Raw genomic sequence first — 7923 nt, 5'->3', positions numbered from 1 at the left:
CCTTGAGCCAAAAGCCAGTGGAAAAAATGTGCCCTGTGTATCTTTCCACCCCCATTCTATGCCTCTCAATTATTCAATGGACTCATAGGAGTCTTCAAAGGACCATCACACAACTTCTACAAAAATCAAAAAGAGTCAGTGTACCCTATAACTCTGAACTTGTTCTGAGCTCTCCAAACCCTCTTTATACCTCTCAGACTAAGAAACTTCTAGTGCTTACTTGTGAACTACCAACTTCTTTCTCTTGGACATTTCTACATATAACTAGGAACTCCCTGCTTATTAGCCCTATCAGACTGGAGAAAAGTAAAGTCACCAGGATTAAGCTCTCCCCATTGCTGGACACTCATTTAGCATTCACTTGGCACCTATCCCTGTAGGTACTGAGTGCTGCTGCAAATAGAAAAATGAATGAGACAAAGATGGTATCTTATGCAAATTCCACTGTGTGCTTCTGTGAACAAAATGTGAGTTTGACAAAATTTGTCCTGTGTTTGATGATCATCCAGGGTATTAAACACTAAGGAGGGGGGAAGGAGGAGGGAGGGAGGGAGGGAAAGAGAGCGGGGGCACTCTCTTAATGGACCAAGAGGCAATAGGGCTGTTCCAGAGTAGATTGAGAAAAGTTATTGTCTGGGCTTTTCTTATTCCTCTAGAGTAGCTACATGTATGGCTAATGACTCTCAAAATGGTTGACCTTGACAAAAAGCAAAAACAAAGCAAACAAACAAACAAAAACAACCAACCAACCAAACAAACAAACAAAAAACCAGTTTCTCTATGATCTGTCCAAAACTCTAGAATAGAACACCCCATTAAAGAAGCATAATAATATTTGAACTAAAAAGTAATTGAATAAAAGAATTTGTTTGGCATGGTACAACTGTATACAGACCTTTATTCTGGAAGAGTGACAAGACAAAAGAGACATCCATGGGCCAGCATAACCTGTTATTGTCCATCACATTCCAGTGCTGCTCCCTAACCCTCAACCTGCCTAGCTCAGTGTACCAGCTCAAACATGCCACTTCTCTGTAATCAGCAAGTCAATTAAAGCATCACCCTCTTTTAATTTAGTCTCAGCTTCCTTTGTAGGAATAAAAAAATAAATGTGATAAGAAATGTATTTCTTATTGCATGTGCCCTCTCCCCACCACCCCCAATACTGTTTTCTCTTTTCATTCTTTAAATATCCTTTCCCCATGTCTTTGTCTTGTATACCAGGCATGATCAGAGATTGAGAATAAGTTTGGGCACCTGTTAGGAAGTAGCTCAGTGAGGACATTGCTATAAAAGATCAAAAGAAAATATTGTCAGTGATAAGATAAAAAAAATCAGATAACAAACTCCACAAATAAACAAGGTAATTGAAGCTCCCAGGTGCCTATAACATGTTGCAATTATGTCATCTGATTAGTCTGAAACCCTTGCCTAGAATATGTGAAAACCAGTAAAATTGATTCCATGTTCGCTACAGACCTAACATATTAGAGTGCTTTTATGTGAGCCAGCTAGTCATGATTGGATTACTGACAATATAAAGATGGAATCCAAGTAATTAAAAGTACCAGAGGACAAAAGAACAAATCAGGACAAAGACTAGAAATTATATGGTGCAAGTCGTATAGGTGCCAGCATGTAAAATGCTTTAGCACTTTAAAGAGGAAATTACGTATCCTACTTAGAGTTTCTTTTGCTGTGAAGAGATACCATGAAAACAAACACTCTTACAAAGGAAAGCATTTAATAGGATTGTGTAGGCTTAGATTTTTTTAAAAAACAAAATCTACTTTAATAAAGGTCCTTAAATGCTTTGACCTCCTTTCTAGGCCTCCTACTAGAAGTAGGAGGAAAGAAAGGTTAATAAGAAACAGGGTATGTGGACTTGTTTAGAAGTAGTTTTTTGAGGCAGTTCCAATCTTTGTTGTCAGGATATCAGCAGTCCAAAACATCAAACACGAATCAGAAGCAGTGGCTTGATCCAGAAGAAAATGAGAGGCTCAGGTGAATTGGCAAGAGTCCTCAGAAATAGGAAGAATCAGCCAGAATACCACAGGAAGTTCTCTAGTGAGATTTTTTTCTATAAAGCCCTGGCAAGCTAAGATCAGCAAAGACTAGCAAAGTGTTGCAAGGTTAACCAATGCAAAAGCATCTCTCACTCCCTGTGGGGTTATACACGCACTCTCAGGCATCTCCTCCAACAGAACATCACGTGTGCTTTCATAAGACATCTTCTAGGAAAACATCATGTGTCTATTCCAGCAAAACATCCTCTCACTTGTCTGCTTCAGCAAAACATCCTCTCATAAGACAGCTTCCAGAAAAAAACATCACATGATACAACTGAGTCTCCAAAGAAAGTAGAAATGTCTCCTTCGTGGATGGCTTGCAGTTCAGGCTTACTTAGTTCACTAATCATCATGGTGGAAAAGCACAGTAGCATACCAGCAGACATGGTACTGGAGAGGTTCCTGAGAGTTCTACATTCAGGTCCACAGGCAGCAAGAAGAGAAACACTGAGCCTGGTTTGAACGTTTGAAATCCCAAAGCCCATTCTTATCGACACACTTTCTCTAACAAGACCATACGTCACCTAATGTCACTCCCTAAGTATTCAAATATGATGAGTCTATGGGGGCACTAAAACCATCACAATTAATATTGTAATTCCACAGTGTCTATCCAGATATAGACTGACATACAGAGGGAACCTGGTACTCATGGTCTGTTGCTTGTTTCTCCTGCTTTTGTCTATCATGTCCTCGACTTCATCCATTACCACCCTCAGGACTCTTCTACATGTGTCTGGATCCTTGAAATTCCACTTACTCTGAACCTCTGAGTTTTCAAATTCAGCCTGAAGCATTTTAGAGAGCAACTAATGTCTCATAAATGGTACTGGGTGTTTGTATTTCATTGAATATTTCAAACATGACCTGCCAAAGGAATGGTGGCAAATTTTCTGGTAGCCCTGCAGTCTGGTGCTTGGAGTGGTTTTGGATAGGATGTTCATAGTTCTGAAACCATACCACGTGGGCAGGGCTTTCTCTGCTATCATGTAGGGATGTTCTCACAAGCAAATTTACCTTAAAAATAACCCAAGAGTGTGCAGAAGACACTCATTCAGTTCTTAGTTGTGATACCACCCACAAAGAACTCTACCCTCCTTCTCTTTAGCACTCACAGTGCAGCCTTGTGTATTTTATGTCTTTGAGGAGAACCAAAAATGACCTGTAATTACAAGCAAAGATCACTATTTAATTTTGTGTTTGAGTTAAATGTATCTTTTGCCATTTACAAAAAAAGGGGGGCTATAATGTCAAAGCAATTACTCTATGTGGCAAACATGATTTTCCCCCATTTCCAGACAGGAAATTGAGAAACATTCTATTATGCTGTGACCTTCTTGAGGGATTCGTGCCAACCCTAGATACAGTTGTCACACATTTGCTTGGATAGTCCTGCCATCTTCTTCCCAAATCTATGTCTTCTTACACACACTAGATGCCACGTTATGATCCTTTAAAAAAAATTTTCACTTATTTATTTTATTTCGAGACAGTGCCTTTCTGTATAGTCCTAGCTGTCCTAGAACTTGCTCTATAGACCAGGCTATCCTTAAACTCAAAGAGTGGATTACCTCTGCCTTTTGAATACTGGTATTAAAAATGTGGGCCACCATACTTGGCTATGTTCTGGGTTTAAAAATATATTTTTAAAGATTTCATTTTGAATATTTTCAGATGTCACATCTTGTGATGAAAAGTAAAGCCTTTGGTACTATGAAGATAAGTTTGCTGGTAAGTGGCCTAAAACCAAACAGAGACATGAACTTTGCTTAACCCCATGACAATGACCTCCAACTTACCTGTCAATAAAAGAGATAACAGAATGTCAGGGAGAAGTTCATATCTTAAGTATGCATTTCCTGCTGAAAAGCAGGTATCATTTTCCCTTTCAAATATGAAATCCTTAGTCAGAGAACTGCACGTGAAAACATAAGCTCTATTTTTATTTCTATTTTATTTATATTCACCCTACTCTTTTTAAAGATTATCTCATGTTAGAGATTTCCACCTTTCAGTCAATCTCTTGATGGAGGCCCTGGCTCAATGTGATGGGGATGCTCAGGAAAAAAGCCACTTTCCCCTCCTGGTGAACACAGACACATTCCTGGCCAGCAGCCCCCATCCTAAATACCACCACCAAAGCAAGGGGCAATCTCACTTGAGCCATTCTTCATATACTTCACTGAAAAAGGAAGGAAATTCAGGGGAGTTATAAGAAAGACACAAATCTTTTCTTATTATTGCCTAAAACCTTTTCCTATGGTATTCTGGGTCCCTCTTCATTGGTCTACAACAGTCCTTGAAGTGTTCCTTAAAAGGAAAGGCTGCACAGGCCATTAAAAAGGAAGGCGAGGCAGCACTGGTCTGTGACCTTTCTGGCAGGAGAGTCCCTCCTCACACATAAACTTTGCTGTGACAAGCTTCTGCTTTTTCCGCTCTCCCTGCCATGGAACAACACCAAAGGAAAACTGAGAAAGTTCCCAGTTGGATAAACCCCGAGTAAAGTATTTCAAATGGCTGTGGTCCCCTTGCTGTTTCCTAATTTCCAGTGCTATTTTGTTAGAGGATAGTGAAAAAGTTATGTGCACATTGCTAATTTGGTACTACTCGTGGCAGAGCCCATTTCCAAACACTTATGAGAATTTGGACAGGTAAGATTAGAACTGCTTATTACTTTTTTGTATTGAACACATTCGTTGGGGGTGTCTGTGTGTGAACACACACAGATTCAGAAAAACAATTAGAGGTGGATGTGAACACGAATTTGTCACACACATTAAATCTGTTTAAAATAATTGCTACTTTCCAAATCCTAATCTAGTACGAAATTAAAACAAATGAATTTGGGATTCATTTACATTTATTTTGAAACGTATAGAGTAGATATATCTTCATATTAAAATGTTCAAACTGCACACATTGAAGCATATGATTTTTATTTGTAATAGCAAATGAATAGAATATAAGAATTTTGTTTGTTGTTGCTTCTTAGTCTGCATTTAACATTACATCTTCACTTTATGAGTAGAGACCGAAAAGCTATAAAAGGCAAATATTCTGGTATTCTGCATTTTCCAGCTGTTTTAAACTGAAAGGAGGAGGAATGGGAAAACAAAAAAACTGAAAGGTGATTAGAGATAGAAGAAAAGAAAAGGAGGTTACAGTCATGATGTACCCCACTTTGTAAACTAGTTGTACTTAGTTCTTCTGAATGCTGACCTCACAATTAGAAAAACAGAAACAAACAGGACATCTCAGGAACTCAATAAATACCTAAATCCAAAGCTAGAGTTTCTTCACCTGTGTAAATCATTTTATGCCTCTTAGATATTTCCAAGCAAGGTGTGCATTTAATTGGAGAAGTTTGAATCATTCAATGTAGTTCTTGGAACAATTGAAAAATCTACACTTTTCACATCAAGTAGAATTTGAATTTGTTAATATCCCCATGCAGTATTATCTTATCTGCAATGGTTATATTTTTTAGGTCGTTGAGAACATTATAAATATCTAATTTGCAACTTTTTTTTTCTTGCTTGTCTCTTTCTGGGTCCCAGAGGAGAAAAGTTAAATCTTCCATTTCACAAGATACTGTCAGTTGGAAACCAGAGCAGAACTGCATCACTGAGGAGGTACCCTCAGTGATCTGGGCAACTTCTGCACACCCCTTTCAGATTTAGCAATTGCTAAAAACTCAGGTGTCCACTGTCAGAGGTGAGGCCTGAGATTTCCAATCAGATGAACATTTGCATTTAAAAGCTCATCATTTAGCATTCATTTTCATAGACTTAAGTCCCTTAACAGATGTCCAATGGTACAGCAAAACCCTTCATACTTAAAATGAAATAACAACTGTCAGGAAGATGGACATAACATGACTTCAGTCAGGATACACTTTGAAAACAGTGCTGATAACATTATAGCCTGGCTTTCAGCTGCTTGTAACTGTGATTATTCTCGGTTAGCGAGAGGTGCAGATCTTATGGTTTCCTACTTTAAAAACACGTAGAGAGTCTGGTCCCAGTCAAATACAAAGCATATATGAGTATAAATAGTAAATCATTCTATTTATACAGGTTTGAGAAGTGGCAAATTACTTAGCAGTACACAAGGCCCACTGGTATCAACCGCATCACTTAACTTTTCTGTTAACAATTCATTTTCCCGTGTCTTAAATTCCCAACTCTGTTGTGATACAGAAAATGAATTTGGACACTTTATGAAATATTCATTTTGGGTATGCAGTTATGTAAATAATAACTATTTCATTTCAATAATAATATATTGTATTTGATTAATTAAAAGCTACCAAAAAGCTCAGTTGTAGAATGCTGGCTTGGCATGTATCCACCCTAGGGTCTATCCCTGACTCCATCAAAATCATAGATAATAAACTTGAAAATATTAAATTTATAAATTAAGCTGGAATGATATTTAATAAATGTCAGGTGCAAAGTAAAATGAAATAGCATGATCAACACAAGGATTGTTAAGAGAGTGCCATTTAAAAGGGGCTATGCTGGATTGACTGATAATAGCTACCATAGGCTCATATATCTGAATACTTGCCTGCCCCTACCCTCGCTCCTCTTGGGAACTGTTTCGGAAGGATCAGGAGGTGTGGCCTGACTGAATGAGATGTGCCACTGGGGGCAGGCTTTGCCATTTTAAAAATCTCAAGCTATTCCCAGTGTACTCTCTCTGAACTTTCTTAATGGATTCAGATGTGAACCCCCAGGCATTGTTCTTATTAATCACTACCACGCCTTTCATGTGTTTCATCATCATGGACTCTAAATCTCTGGAACCCTAAGTCCAATTTAAAACGTTTCTTTTATAAGTATTCTTGGTCATAACATTCTATCACAGCAATACAACAGTGAAGCCCCTCAGAGATTTTTCAGACAGACTCCTTTTCTATATAGAGAGGACCACAGAAAGCTAACACAGTAGTTCATTGTCTGCTTGATCACTTCAATGACTTTAAAGCTCCTTTCTTAATAAAATGAACATTTTTAGACTTCAACGTTACTATTTTATATTTGCCTGTGTCCCTTTCCTATCACCCTTATACTATCTCATAGAAATGTTGGACAGAATAAATGTGTTCTTTCTTGAAATTGATATCCCTGACTCCCACTATAAGTGATTCTACTATGTCTTTAATTAAATCTTAATTATTCATCCATTCCTTTGTAAAATAATAGTCAGACTAGATTCCAAATTATCCTGATTTTTAAAATTATGAACTGCACTTGGTACCAGATCATGACATCCAGAACAAAATTTAGTAAACTATATATGGTTTGAACACTTTCAAATATAATAATGGTAAAAAAATCTCAGATGATTTGAGCAATATCTTTTTTTTGGTGCAATGTAGAAACATAGTTGCCATATTAGAGGAAGGACCTGCCTAGATGATCATTTTCAATTTATTTTATGTACTTTCTCTTTTTGTCATATTTTATCTTCAAGAAGCAATATGGGTTGGACTTGTTAAAAGAGTAAATCTTATTTCTATCATTTTAAATATTAATTTTACCTTAGATACTTAGAGCTTGAGGAAATTTTATTAAAAACATAGTCGTGTGTATACACACATGTATGTGTAATAATAACTATAAACTAAAAAGGGGATATTGGCTTGATAGTTGTAGGGGGCATAGAAGGGGTTTTAGGGAGAGTACTCAGGAGGGGCTGGAGGGAGGAAAAGGAGGAAGGAAAGTGATATAATTATATTTCAATTAAAAACATTAAAAATAATTTTAAATAAAATATAAATAAAGAAAAATGCTTCTTTTCATAAAATTTACAGGTTAAATGGTACTGTTTTCTGTGAAAAAGACAGAGA

The sequence above is a fragment of the Rattus rattus genome, chromosome 8 (genome assembly GCF_011064425.1).
Source record: "Rattus rattus isolate New Zealand chromosome 8, Rrattus_CSIRO_v1, whole genome shotgun sequence".
Taxonomy (NCBI): Eukaryota; Metazoa; Chordata; class Mammalia; order Rodentia; family Muridae; genus Rattus; species Rattus rattus.
Note: the sequence above shows the minus strand (reverse complement) of the source record.